The sequence below is a fragment of the Protopterus annectens genome, chromosome 4.part0, assembly GCF_019279795.1.
Source record: "Protopterus annectens isolate FY-2018-M chromosome 4.part0, PAN1.0, whole genome shotgun sequence".
NCBI lineage: Eukaryota > Metazoa > Chordata > Ceratodontiformes > Protopteridae > Protopterus > Protopterus annectens.
In genome coordinates this window covers 1,034,225,468-1,034,239,204 of record NC_056733.1, presented here as the reverse complement: position 1 = coordinate 1,034,239,204, position 13,737 = coordinate 1,034,225,468, and the positions used below count along the sequence as shown (strand labels likewise).

The 13,737-nt window shown below is 40.8% G+C and overlaps 1 protein-coding gene across 2 annotated transcripts in view; it reads left to right on the top strand.

The window, feature by feature from the left end:
* LOC122799721 (protein bicaudal C homolog 1-like) overlaps positions 1-13,737 on the top strand; it is a 1,306,264-nt gene that overhangs the window by 959,723 nt on the left and 332,804 nt on the right. The gene's annotated exons all lie outside the window — the stretch shown is intronic.

The window sequence follows — 13,737 nt, the reverse complement described above, 5'->3', positions numbered from 1 at the left end:
AGTTAAGGTTAATCATCTGTGAACTGAGGGGATGGAGCTAGGAACTAAACCTTCAATTTAAGGGGTAAAATAAAACATTTCAGAGCTTTACTAGAAAGGCTCACCCAGACTCTGCTACACTTTGCTGTGAGGGAAAGGTTAGTTTGCTTTTTATTTGTATTTTGTATTACTTTATTGCCTTTTTCTATTTTGAGTACTGTGATTTGTTTTCTTTATCTTGTGTTTTACTTGTATTCTGCTTTTAACTGCATATTAAAACTTGAAAAGGGACCACACCTCTGTCTCTTGTGAGTCAGGTAGAAATTTTTTCCCGACCCTCTCACCCAGTTACTGTTGTGTTCTTAAACACCACTGTCGTTCTAGTTGCCTGTCCCTTATGTTAATTTGACCATATATCTCATTTCCTCTCTGCTTTTACTGTCTTGTTTGAGTAAGCGCAAAATTATCATTTTGTGAAATCACTCACCTTTAACTATTTAAATTTATTGGCCATCCTACTGTATTCCATAGTACCAGAATACAAAAGTGACTACCCCCTTTCAATCTATCTTGCTGCTTTAAAAATAGTGACTCCCCACTAAAACTTAACTTTTTATATAGGTAAAATCTAAGTTACCTACTTTCACATCTAACTCCTCTAGTGCACACTGCAGTGTTTAGGATAAACCATTTTTTTTCATCTTACCTTTAAGCATCCCTGTGACTAGCACTTGCTCTAAAACCTGCTGGAAAGCACTAGGAAGCCTTAAACTGATACAATCACTCAACTCTCATTGTTAATAAGGAGAAATTAATCGTAGGTAATAAACAGCCTATAATTGCAAAGTACCTTGCTAAGGTAAGGGAAAACAGCTCTTGTACTTTACAGAAAAATTACCAAAACAGGTATGTCCAAGGATCACCTTCCGGTGATTTCTTCTGTCCACCTGGTGAATCTGGGCATACTGGGGCAATGCAGCAATTGCCTCATGTACACAGACAACCCTCTCCTCCTACCATCCAACACTACAACCTGCAAGAGATGCACTTACATAGCCAAACTGGAAGCAAATCTCTCTCCACCCAAGATTGTGCTAGACAGTCAAGAGGAGAAGGTTAACACCCACACTACACCTCAAGAAACACATAGCCCTTCTAAACCCACACCACCAACACCCTCACATAGCAACACTAAACCCTCATATGCGGAGGCCCTTAACAGTAACCTGCCCAAGCAACAAGGCACTCCAAAGCTGAAACACAAACAAACACCAATCACAACCAAAGTGTCACATAGCTCACAACACTAATGTGTCACCCAACAACAGCCCCTAAGGCAAGACAACGTACCCAACACTGTAGTCATAGGTGACTCTATAGTCAGGCACACTGATGTCCCACTCACCAAGCTGAACAAGGAGAAAATTACAGTCAGCTGCCTGTTGGGTGCCAGGATCTGCCACATAACACATGCACTCAAGTCACTCCACAATAAGTACAAATATGACTCTTTCACTGTCCATGTGGGTGTGAATGACCTGAGACACACCTCCCTGGGCTACATGACAAGAGACACGGAAGATCTCTTGGATCATGTGGCCCAGGCAGGTATGACCCTATCCCTGAGTAGCATCCTGCCTTCGTCCAGAATGATACCTCAGTATAAGGACAAAATGATTGACTTCAACAATTGGCTAAGCTTCTGGTGTCATTCAAAGGGGATCCAGTATCTGTCTGTCTGGGATGAGATGATCAACAGACCACGATGCTTTGCCAGAGATGGCCTGCACCTGTCGCCCCTGGGATTCAGGTTACTGGCTAAGGCTCTTGCCACCCCTATAGTGCCTTTTTTAGGCAAAGTTCAAAGGCAAAACCACCACCATAACAGGTACAAGCATGCAAAATCTGAAGGTAATGCTACTCAGTGCTAGAAGTCTAAACCTCAAAATGTACTCTCTCAAAGCACTCCTAAAAATGGAGAACATTGATATCTGTGCAGTAACTGAGACCTGGTTTAAGGCTCCAGAGAACATCCCTGCAATACCAGGCTACAACTCTTACCAAACTTTTTAGCCACCAAACCAGGACCGAAATGCTAAAGGTGGAGGAGTGTCCATATTCACCAAGGATATTCACACCACCAGGCTAGTTGCCCAACACAATGCATCTGAAATTCTCCAGGTGCAACTAACACTAGGTAAGACTGCAATCCAAATTGTAGCTTGCCACAGATCCCCCACCATGCCCCAAGATTCTCACTACACCTTTCTAAACATACTGGAAAATATTAAGATACAACCAAACACCCTAAAACTGGGTGATTTCAACTATCCTGCCATTAACTGGGAAAACTACTCATGTACCAACACCTTTGCCCAATGGTTCTTGGAATTCATAAATTCCAATGCCCTGGACCAACTAATCCATAGTCCCACCAGGGGCTCCAATATCCTAGACCTGGTCAATACCAACATGGGAAATCAATGCTCCACACCTATGGTCACCCCCTCTTTGGTCAGGTCTGACCATAAGCTAATCACCCTTGACATCCACATCCCTCCCCCACCCCCGAGTAAGGAACCTCCTTAAAAAACTCCTCCAAAGCAAACTTCATGCTACTGAAGTCAGAAGTGACAAACTTCATGACACCCATGCAGACGGGAACTGAAAGTTCGACTGCTGAATCCTACACTAACTTCACCCCCATCTCACCCCCTAAAGGGCCCATCTCAATACCAAACGATTGCCAAATTCTGGTAGTAACAGCCACACAGGTAAAAACCACACTCTCCAAAGCTAAGAATACAGCATCCATGGGACCAGACGACATCCTGGGCTGTGTACTACATGAACTACAAAATGAACTGGCACCTCACCTAAGTGTCATGTTTAATCATAGCCTTACCTCAGGATTCATGCCCACTGAGTGGCGCACAGTTACAGTTATCCCACTCCACAAGGGAGGCTCCGCCTTGGATCCTGGGAACTACCGCCCCATCAGTCTGACGAGCCCGATCTGCAAGACCATGGAACGTATTATCATTGAACTTATAAACAAAGACATTGGCAACCTTCGGACACTGGACCCCATCTAGTTTGGGTTCCTGAAGGGCCGATCTTGTCTTCTGAACCTGATTGACTTCTTCAATTCAGTCTCCAGAGCTTTGGATGAGGGTAAGGTGGTCCACACAACCTATCTGGACCTCGCCAAGGCCTTCAGCACCATCCCCCACTCTAGAAACATAGATAAACTTACTAAGCTGTGCATTAATCCTTATGCCACTTGATTTGTTGCCAACTGGCTTACTGACAGAACCCACACTGTAAAAGTAGCCGACTCCAAATCCAGCTCCAGACAAGTGACAAGTGGAGTACCTCAGGTTTCAGTCCTGGGACTGCTCTTGTTTGGTATCTACTTCTCTGAAGTACAGGCCAACACTAAGGGACTCTGGCTAACAAAGTTCACAGATGACTGCAAACTGGGAGCCATTATTGAATCCCCAAATGATGTGGATATTCTACAAAAGGGCCTTACACAAACAGATGTTTGGTGCCAGAGCCATGGGCTCAAGCTCAATGTCAAGAAATGTATAGTTATCACCTTTGGGAAAAAAACATGTACCCATGAATTACCGCATAGGTGGTAGTACAATAAACACAGAAAGTGTGATGAGACTTAGGGACACAGGTAGACAGTGGTCTCACCTTCGATAACCACATCGCAACAACAGTCAGGAAATCCTTCTATGTGGCACACCTCATCACTAAGGGATTTTCATCCAGAAAAAAGGAGGTCATTGTCCCATTGTACTCATCCCTCATTAGACCCATTATAGAATACAACACCATGTTTGGTATGTACCTCTCAAGACATCTGCAACAACTGGAAAGGCCGCAGAAATACCTCACTAAAAGATTCACAGGCCTAAAGCAGATGCCCTATGCTGACCATCTAAAAAAACTCCAGCTATACTCTGTCACATATCGTCTACTCAGAGGTGATCTCTGCTTAACATACAAGGCTATGTCAAATGCAGAGCTGTTGGACATGATACACTTAAAGAAATCCCAATCCCTCAGAGCCACATGCTCCAGGGATATAAAACCTTGTCATCACAATGAACAAAACATGCTGGAGGGATAGGTACCTAACCCAGAGACTCCCCCGACTGTGGAATAGACTGCCCATACATGTCAAGCAGAGCGCCTCTTTGGCCGTCTTCAAAAGGAACCTTGATAATTGGATGGGAGATAGGAAATTCACCCCGGGGATCACATCAGTCGTCCTGCTAGACAGGGGTCCAGGGAAGTAAATATTGTGGGAAGAATTAGCCAGGAAATTGTTATGGCTTGGCTTGTATAGGCCCTAGGGCTGATAGCTTAGTACCAACCTATGAACCCATGAATCTATACCAACTCCAAGATCTTAATACTAGGGAAAGGGAAAATTCTACTCCATGCTGTACCATAGCCTCCTACAAAGAAATGCTGGCCTTCTGGGATCAATGCAGTTTTTTGATTGCTTACGTCAGCAATAAAAATGTCTGATATTCCAAACTTGTGATATGTACTTATTTGGTCACAAGAATAGCAACCAATCCTGTTATATCAGGTCATGCTCATTTATTTATATATATGACTTAGAATGACTTTTAATTCAGAGCACCACTGAATATTTGCTTTTTTATTGCTTAAAATGGGACAGTTTTGTAGCTTGGAATAAACAGCTTTTAAGAATGTGACAGGTAAGCATAGTAGAGATGTTTAATCAATGCTTCAGAGCTGGGAGAAAATAAAAATGAATTAGCTAAAGAAATAAGGATCTGTACAATTATCATCTTGGGGAAATAGTAAAAATGAATCGCAAAACAAAATGGAAAGACTGATAGCATAGAAGCACACCAGAACTATTCATATTAAATGACACTGTGTTCGCAATTACAAAGACCTACTTACATTAAATGACACTGTACTCACAAATACAAAGACCTAGTCACATTAACTGACACCATACTGACAAATACAAAGACCTACTCACATGTGCCCTGTTTTTCGAACTCACAGAAGTATTTCACTTAGTCACTCAAACACCCCTGCTTAAATCACTCAGTCATTCCAACTTTGAACTCTCCACACTAGTCTGGTTTACCAGCTTTCTAGCCAACAGAATATTCTCAGTTAAATAATGTGGATTCAACTCCCTGCCCCAACCAGTTACCACAAGAGTCTGTAAAGGATCCATTCTACCACATATTTGTTTTAGCATTTTCATAAATACTTTCCCGGCTGACCTGGACCTATCCAGTGTCATCCTATATGCAGATGACATTGCATTTTACCTTTCCTGTGCTACTCACAACATCACACTTCAGGGACTGCAAAGTATCCTCAACAATCTACAGCTGCTGGCTACAAAGTAAACAGCCAACCATGAACCCCAAAAAGACTAAACTAATGTTCTTTTGTACTTTACAAAAACTAAACAAACTACCCTACAACCCCACGTGACTTAATTATGGCACACAACCCCGCACTCCTTACTTATGGTACACTACCCCACATCACTTACTTATGGCACACAACCCCACACCCCTTACTTATGGCACACAACCCCACATCACTTACTTATGGCACACAACCCCACATCACTTACTTGTGGCCTTGTGGCACACAACCCCACACCCCTTACTTATGGCACATAACCCCACACCCCTTACTAATGGCACACAACCCCACATCACTTACTTATGGCACACAACTCCATGCCCCTTACTTATGGCACACAACCACAGACCCCTTACTTATTATGGCACACAACTGCATACCCCTTACTTATGGCACACAACCCTACACCCCTTAATTATGGCATACAACTGCACACCACTTTCTTATGGCACACAACCCCATACTGCTTACTTATGACACACAACCCCCCACCCCTTACTTATGGCACAAAACCCCACACAACTTACTTATGGCACACAACCCTACATCGCTTACTTATGACACACAACTCCCACATCCCTTACTTATGGCACACAACTGCACACCCCTTACTTATGGCACACAACCCCACACCCCATACTTATGGCACACAAACCCACACTACTTACTTATGGCACACAACCCCACACCACTTACTTATGGCACACAACTGAACACCCCTTATGTATGGCACAGAACCCCACACCCCTTCCTTATGGCACACAACCACATGCCACTTACATATGATGCACAACCCCACACAAATTATTTATAGCACACAACCCATTGAATTCATCACCTCTTTCAGATATGTTAGGAGTAGCCTTATACCCTCAACTTAAAATTACCTCACACATCAACAACCTAGAACAAAAATAAACAATACATTTTCCTGACCCCAGAGGGAAGGAATGTAATAGGCAAAAATATCCTACAACCCCAATTAAAGTATGTGCTCCTAGCCCTCTCCTCACATAGAAATCTCAAAGATCTACAAATGCTATGAAACAGACTATGCAGATGTATACTTTTATGCTATTGAAATGAGCACCACTGTGACACTCTCCACCTGGCCAGTTGGCTTCCCATAAAATAAACAGCAGACCTAACACTACTGCTGTGTCCTGAAAACCCTGTACAGTGAATTTCCAACCACTGTCAGGAATAGACTGACCATAAAAGACACCCCCTACCAACTTAGTCCACATGCCAGTAGAGCTCAACTTCTAGTCAGACCAAGAAGCATGTTGTCAGCATGCCTTTCAATTCTTGAATCAAAATGACGGGACTTACCTCCCATTGGCCTGCATAACACACATAGACACACACACACACACACACACACACACACACACACATACACACACACACACACACACACACACTCTTGCCCACCTCAGAAAGTAAGCCACCTGCAGATGTTTCATTCATCCAGCTGTTGCAGAAGTTAACCAAACATATACCTCCCATTACTTTCTAGCCTAACCTAACAACTGCACAACTTTAACTCTAATGAAAACATGTTTTTCTGTTTACTCTGATTACTAACCCACCACCCCTCCTTTCTCTCCCCCTCGCACCCACCCAAGCAAATCACATAACAGCTGTCCACCTAATACCCTGTCCTTTACCATTAATCACCTTCTACTTACCATATGAACTGGAACTTTTTGTATATGTACATAAACTATACATTTTATCTTATTTTTATATTTTACCCTGCTTTGGCTTCCTTTGCATTTTACATCTCTATTGTGTATATTTTGAACCTCTAGAAGCTATTTACAGATGTACTCTGACCACATATACTACCTTTGTATTACCCAGCTATCGTAGTACTTTTAATTTCTACTGTAACTCCCAGACTGTGGCTGAAATGGAACTCCCAGATTGTGGCTGAAATGGATCCATTTTATATTAGCCCACTACCATGGTCAGCAAACCTAAATGAATAAATAAAGTTTGGAAAAGTAATTCAGTGCAGGTAATGTTACTATACAAAGTGATGTGGAGAGTATAATAGCTGAAGTAGATTATACACTGTATTAGTTTGTAAAATAGCTGTTAAAGGTCCATTTTTCAAAATTGTCTGGGATTCCAAAAGACATCTCTGGTGATGTTACATTAAGAATGGATGCAAAGCATTATTGCTTGTTTGTGTCCCATGGCTGAAAACTTCCATAGTTAGAGATCTAGTTGTAATAACGGAGATATTTACAAGTCTTATAAAGGGTTGCGTACTGAAAGGATTACATGGAATAAATGCAAGGAAGAAGTACAGGAATATTTGCAAGAAGAAGGGTTACTGAGAGTTACAGAAGAACAGGGTAATGAATCATGGCCCTTATAAATGCAGAAATCAGAAAAGTAGTGGAGGGACAGTGTGCACTAAAATTCCAGAAGGTGGGAGTGCAGCTAAAGACATGTATGCAAACCAAAGATTAAGATGGTTTCATATTTGGTGGAAGTGTTTAATGAAGTCTTTAATAAAAAAGAATGACACCTAATTCATGGAAACAGGCCTTATTAGTTTTGTCAGAGAAGAGTAAGGCCCTACATTTGCTATGTCCTACTGGCATCTATCAATCCGTGACTATGTTTGTAGGTTGTTTATGTCCATTATCACAATGAGACTGGTAATATAAATGCTGGAATCATTAGACAGTAATCAATGCAGGTTTGCAGGAGTGACGCAGACATTTGACAATACACGAAAGACAGGCATACTGATGAAGGATGTAAAAAAATAATGAGTTAGTGATACGTTTAGATGCAGAGGAAGCATTTGACAGAGTAGAATGGTATTCACGGCAAAATATTGCAGGGCTTTAGCTCTAGAAAAGAATGCAGAGATGGTAATAGCAGTATATTTTCAAACAGTGATGTATGTAAAGGTGCAGGGGGAGGTCACGCACTTTGAGATTGTAAAAGGGACCCACCAGGAGGACCCTTTGCCTTCAATTTTATTTGCTGTCAAAGAGACTCCTCAGGAGGGTCCTTTGTCATCACTTTTATTTGTCTTGTGTTTAGAGCCCTTGGTAATGATGATATGTAAGTCTGCTTTAAGTGAATATAAGGCAAACAGTAAAGAGGTAAAAATATCCGTATCTGCTAGTGATATATTGATACACCTGATGACACAGGAACAAGACTTAATGCTTTATTTTTTTTCACATTTGGAAAATGTGATGGTTTCTCAGACTTTTACATTAGTAAAACAAAGTCTAGAGCAGTAACAGTAAATTATCCTCCAACGTGACACGTGAAAAATGAGTACAGGTCCTCCAACGTGACACATGAAAAAAGAGTACAGGTCCTCCAACGTGACACGTGAAAAAAGAGTACAGGTCCTCCAACGTGACACGTGAAAAAAGAGTACAGGTTCCTGAGATAAGCTGCCAGATTAACTACTTGGAAATTTGCTTGAGAAGGTCAGTACATTAGTGATTAAGATTTATGAGGATTAATGAAGAATCAAGATTTGATTTTAAGAGATGGAAAAATGGTAAAACTAGAGCGAGATTCAGGAATGAAAGCACTAATATTTGGATTGCTGGGGTAACTACATGTGTCAGTCCTTTCCAGTGAATATCCCAGGACATGTTTTAAGGCAATTAAAAATAAAATGAACAGTTTCATTTGGGATGGTGGAAAGTCTTCAGTGTCATGGAAAACTCCTGAGACTAGAAAAGAAATAGGGGTACCGCGAGTACCAGTAGCATATCTGTACCATGAGGCAATCCATGTACAAATGTTTTACCTGTTAGTGATGAAAACATATTAAGCTAAATGGAAGCAGTTTACTGGCTTCAAAGGGAATAAACGGGAAGATTTAAGTTTGTCTTGTGGTTATATTATGAGAAGAGAGGTGATGCTCATGTTGAAATGGGCATTTGGGCAGCGCAGTGGTGCAGCGGTTAATGCTGTTGCCTCACAGCAAGAGGTTCTCCGGTTCGATTCTCGGCTGGGGTGCCTTCTGTGCGGAGTTTGCATGTTGTCCCTGCATTCGCGTGGGTTTCCTCCGGTTTCCTCCCACATTCTAAAGACATGCTTCTGGAGCATTTCTCCCCAGGCCTCCGCTGAAAACAGGATCTGTGGAACCTAGTCAGACTTTCCCGGTCAACAAATGTTAAATAAAAATAAATAAATAACTCTGTGCACTACAGATCTGTTTATACATGATAAGAACTAAGGCTGTGCTCTAACCTGCTTTTGCCTAATACATATAGCAACTTTGAGGTCCTGGGAGAAGGAAGTTAAAGTCTCTTAAAAAAGAGAAAAAAATAGATTAATATTATGCAAATAATGGAGGTGGTGACGACAGGTGAACATGGAATCAGATTAGACAGAATGTGTTGTAAATATCATGCTGCATTTCAGATCTAAAGAAAAGACAAATGTTAAAAGAATTTCTGATTTCACTGAATTGGTGAAGAAAATACTGCCTACATGATTTATGGAAGACAGGTGTGACCTACTGACGATTAGAAGATAAGTGAGTAGGGCTTTTAGGATGCTGACAGAATTGAAAAGTAAAGCAATGGATACAAGTGAAACAATCCCTGGGCTTTAGAAAAGGTTAAAATGAATAGTAAGTGCTAACATGAGTGGCCAACTCTTTCGGATTCAGAGATAGGCCCACCACAGGGATATTACGCAGCTAGTAGAATCACCACAGACGGCCATCCTGACAGCCATGCTAAATGAGGCATTCTGGAAGAGTGGCTAATGATAAATACCCAAGTGCTGTTCCCAGAAAATGCCTGCAGGAAGAGATTTATGCTGATGAGTCAGTCAGGAGAAGCACACCGCTAAGTAAAGTAACACAGTTGGCTGTAATTAACATGGACAAAATGCTGAATTGCACCATTATATTCAGTGGGAGAGACTGCAGTGCATTTAAGGTTAGGGAAGATCAATGGACGTATACTGATGGGAGGTTGTGAGTGTGTGTATGTTTATGGAATTGTCTGTTCCTGTCTGCTGGGTTATGACTGGTGTGAGTAACTCTGTGTGCATGTGTGTGTGTGTGTGTGTGTGTGTGTGTGTGTGTGTGTGTGTGTGTGTGTGTGTGTGTGTGTGTGTGTGTGTGTGTGTGTGTTTGTGGTGTCTGTTTTCAGGGGTGGTCGCAGTATGAGGTTAGCTAGGGGATTAATAGTGTGTGTGTGTGTGTGTGTGTGTGTGTGTGTGTGTGTGTGTGTGTGTGTGTGTGTGTGTGTGTGTGTGTATTTGTGTGTGTTTTCAGGGGTTGTCTTTGATTTGTATTAAACTTGGTTCAGCAGACTTTTGGTGCTTTTTTATTCTTTGGATCCCTGGTTGTATGCATAATTCATGGTTTTAGAGTGTAACAGTTTTATGGATTTGACAGAAAAAGTGACAAAGCACTTGTAAACCAAATAACAGTGGCAAAAAAGGCATTACCTAGAATTTGAAAATATTAATCTGAACTAAGTATTGCTGAGGTAACAGATTTTCCACATGAGGTGAAGAAAAGGCGGAGTCGAACTGCAATGGCAGCTTCTTGGTTTAAATTTATGCATTTACCTTGTTACCATGAAGTGTGTGTGTGTGTGTGTGTGTGTGTGTGTGTGTGTGTGTGTGTGTGTGTGTGTGTGTGTGTGTGTGTGTGTGTGTGTGTGCGTATGAGTGTGTGTGTGTGTCTGTGTGTGTGTGTTTATATATTATACATCTGTGTGTCTACAGAGAGAGAACAAGCAAACTTACTTTTTTTCTCAAATCAAAGAACACTGGAATTGAAGGAGTGATCCCTTGTAGTAATCTTACAGTTAGTACATATATAGCATGGGGGGTGGGGATGCAGGGAAGGCTTACCCTCTGCAAAAAAAAAAAAACAAAAAAAATTTCACTTGAGTTGATAATGCCATTGTCAATCACTTTGACTCAGCAAAATGTCAGCTGGCTTAAGTGTTACCAACAAATCACCATATACTGTTCATATCTATCTATATATGTATATTATGTATATATATATGTATGTGTGTGTGTGTGTGTCGGTTCCCTGCAGAATGTCGAGTATGTGTTTGGTTGGCAACTGTTTAGTCGACTGCTTATGATCAACTGAGCAGCTGGTCAATAGGTGTGCAAGATCGCACAATTCCCAGGGATGGGGAATATGGGGAATATGTTTGTGTGAAATGGCAGTTAGTATACATACTTAGTAGGGGGTATGGAGATGCAAGGGGGGGAATATTTGCTTGTACTGGTGCTGTTTCTCAGCACATGTGTAGTGACGTGTCACACTGGCATTTCGTTTGACGTAGACTGTTTCCTAGATGATGTTTAGTGTATTCACTCTTTCCTACTACTTGTGTGTGTGTGTGTGTGTGTGTGTGTGTGTGTGTGTGTGTGTGTGTGTGTGTGTGTGTGTGTGTTTGTGTGTGGGTGTGTGTGCGTGCACATGTGTGTGCCTGCATGTGAGTGAGAATGATATATATGGGTCTACTTCAGTTGCTTGAGTTTTCAGAAACTCAAAATTCATATGGATGAGACCATATGAAAGATGTTCCGAAAACTCGAACACTGGAAAAAACAAAAATCTACCTGCACCACCCATGTGGGGAGCTATGCCCCCACACCCCTGCACTTTATACATACCAACTCCAAGACTGCATTACGGTGGGAAAAAAGGGTAATTTCCCTGATCTTCACTGTACTGTGATCTCCATTAAAAAGCTTCAAGTTTTCAGAAAATCATTCATATGGTCTTGTCCATATGAATTTCAAGTTTCTGAAAACCCGAGCTTCTGATAGGGACCCATGTTATATATATATATATATATATATATATATATACATAGAGAGAGAGAGATGTAGTCTCTAAAGTTGAACAGGCAGTATACCAATGTTCTGAACATCAGCACATTGATTTTCACAGCAAAATGTCAACATGCTTCTTTGTATACACCAAGGTTAACCTCAGAGCAGGCAAAGTAACAAACATCATTTTCACAGGAACAACTCTCTTACACCCTACTAATTATATATTTTAATTCTGATATTGCACAGTCCCTGGGAAAATGGCATATCCCCCTACCCAGGGGATTGTTGATCTCAAACACCTGTTGACAATCTGTTCTGTCAACCAACCTGTGCCAAAAAAAACAGATTTCAACATTTGTGCCTATATATATAGATATATATACACACACACACATACACACACACACACACACACACACACACACACACACACACACAGACATATGGGTCTACTTCTGATTGTCAAAAACACACTATATTGACAACCAGAAGCTCAAACTCATTTAAGCAAAAGTGCACTTTTGCTAAATCCGGTTCTATGAAGCACATTACAGAGGGGATAAGGAAATATATCCTTTTCCCCACTGTAGTACGATCTCGGAATTAATATATTTAAGTAGGGATGGTGTGGGGGGCACAGCCCCCCACATGTGGGGTGCAGGGGGGGTTTGCCCTCTTGCAAAATACTGTTTAAAGTAGTTTTTTGTTCATTTTTTTTACGGTTCGGAGAAACAGCATTTGTGAAAGTGCTCTTTTAATGTAGTGCATTTTCGCTTTAATGGGTCTCGATGCTTCTTGTTCGAGATAGTGACATTTCGATCAAGAAACATAGACCCATATATATATATATATATATATATATATATATATATATATATATATATATATGATATAAGCTACCTCACAGACCACATAATGAGTGGCAAATATTGTGCATTTATTAGCTTATTGAATTACCTTTGTATCACGTGCATATATTTTAGCATCTCATTGTACACTTTATTCAATTTGCTTCATAGTCTTGCTGTCGCAGAGTAACAGACTAAATTAATAAGTTACCATACCTTTGTTAATGTGTAGCCAAATATACTTTTTTGTCCTATATTCCTCCTTTTTGTGCTAATTATATGTTGCCAAGACTCATATTGTATACTTTCAGTTGTTGCAGTATTTGTAACATTAGTGCTGTTGTGGGTTGTGACTGAAAATGGTTTATAGCCCAGCTGTCCAACCCAACTGACAAAGTTAAATAAAAATAAAATTAATAAATTAATTACTTCTTCCTGTCACCCACATTACTTTATGGCTTTCTTTTCCTGACACTTTATCTATATGCTTCATTAATCTCACTCAGTTATGTTATTTGCAAGGTATGAGATACCTGTGTATCCATTTTATAGCACTTATTTGCTGAACTACACAGTTATGTTGTTTGCTGCAAACGTCTTAAGAGACAGTTGAAAACATATTGAACTTAGTAGCTGATTTAATTTG